The sequence below is a fragment of the Bison bison genome, unplaced genomic scaffold (assembly GCF_000754665.1).
Source record: "Bison bison bison isolate TAMUID 2011002044 unplaced genomic scaffold, Bison_UMD1.0 scf7180017864333, whole genome shotgun sequence".
NCBI lineage: Eukaryota > Metazoa > Chordata > Mammalia > Artiodactyla > Bovidae > Bison > Bison bison.
In genome coordinates this window covers 1,972,224-1,973,891 of record NW_011494905.1, presented here as the reverse complement: position 1 = coordinate 1,973,891, position 1,668 = coordinate 1,972,224, and the positions used below count along the sequence as shown (strand labels likewise).

At 30.6% G+C, this 1,668-nt stretch overlaps 1 protein-coding gene across 2 annotated transcripts in view; it reads left to right on the top strand.

Annotated features, from left to right (window-relative positions):
- Nucleotides 1-1,464, top strand: part of TBCCD1 (TBCC domain containing 1) — a 27,357-nt gene extending 25,893 nt beyond the window's left edge. For both annotated transcript variants that reach the window (XM_010853892.1, XM_010853891.1), the window contains exon 8: nucleotides 745-1,464. The gene's annotated coding sequence lies outside the window, so the exon portion shown is untranslated. The remainder of the gene's footprint in view (nucleotides 1-744) is intronic.
- Nucleotides 1,465-1,668: the final 204 nt, after the last annotated feature.

Sequence of the window (1,668 nt, the reverse complement as noted above, 5' to 3'; positions counted from 1 at the left end):
TGCCTTCAATCTTTCCCAGCATCAGGGTCTTTTCCAGTGAGTCAGTTCTTTGCATCAGGTGGCCAAAGTATTGGAGCTTCAGCTTCAGCATCAGTCTTTCCAATGAATATTCAGGACTGATTTCCTTTAGGATTGACTGGTTAGATCTCCTTGCAGTCCAAGAGACTCTCAAGAGTCTTTATGCTCAGCTTTCTTTATAGTCCAACTCTCACATCCATACATGACCACTGGAAAAACCATACCTTTGACTAGATGGACCTTTGTCAGCAAAGTAATGTCTCTGCTTTTTAACATTCTATCTAGGTTTGTCATAGTTTTTCTTCCAAGGACCAAATGTCTTTTAATTTCATGGCTGCAGTCACCATCTGCAGTGATTTTGGAGCCCAAGAAAATAAAGTCTGTCACTTACAATAGTCAATAAATAGTGAAGTTAAGAATTGAAAATCTGATGAAGATTAAACAAAGGAAATGGGAACTATAAGAGGATAAAATTTTACTTTAGACTAATCCCCACTGCCTACTACTTTGTCTATATGTGAGTTTCTTTTCTTTATGTCTATATGTGAACCTAAGAAAACAGGAATGTAGTTAACTTTTAACTCACACTAAAAATTTAGAGTTTTATCACTCTAAATTATTGTCTGATTGATTTATGTGATGTTGTGAAAAAGGTTTTTTCCTATTTTTCCTTGAAGGCGATAGAAAATTGTGATTATAGTTTTGTTTTCTTTTTTTTTTTTCCAGTCATTTTCAGGATCCTGGCAACATGTGGATGAACAGAAGATGGTGCACACGTTGAAACTAAACTGGGAAGGTGCTCTTGCTGCTCTCAACTTTGGAGATTTTTCTTCCTATTTAAGACCTTTATGTTTCCTTCCAATTTCACTTGTTATTGTTTACATTGAATTTTAGTCTAAACTTCTATTATATAAACATATTGTTTATAGAATATTAGAAGGCTCACTTTATGATACTAAAATGAAAAAGTTGATGAAGACATGTTAATATTAAAATGACTTGAGTATTGATTTAGTAAACCTTACATTTTAAGTTGTGTAATGAAAGGGTTTCATCCTTTCTAGAGTTAAATAAGAGTTTTATAGTTCTTTGTAAGTATTTAAATTGAAATTGCTATGCCTTTTAAAAAAGAATTGAAATGAAAGTATGACTTGGAGTATAAATATAAATATAGCAGAAAAGCTTTTATACAAAGATATTTTAGTCCTTAAAGTATACAACAATGAAATTGTGTAGACTTTTTATTTTTCATTTTCTGCTTCAAATTTTCAATAAAACTCTAAAAAGTAATTTTCTCCTTTTGATTAAAAAATAAAGTTTTAACTTTAGGAAAGGTTTCCAAAGTCATTCTGTGATGTTATATCAAAATAAAGTTTACATTTGATAGGAGAGTTGTGTTCTTTAAGATAAAGGAAAAGTTTAATAAATAATCTGATTGCTGATAAATGTTGTTTCGTATGCTCTTTGGTCAGTTAATTAGTAATTATATCAAAATTAAATCTCTTGTGAAGAGATAAGAAATCTCTTATTTCTAAAGTGAAAATTAACTCTCAGAATGTTTTAATTGGAGTTATTACGGTTTTTAAGATGAAATTTAACCAAGCAGAGCATTGTCAAATAAAGAAACACTGGAGTAGTAGGAGTGTGTTT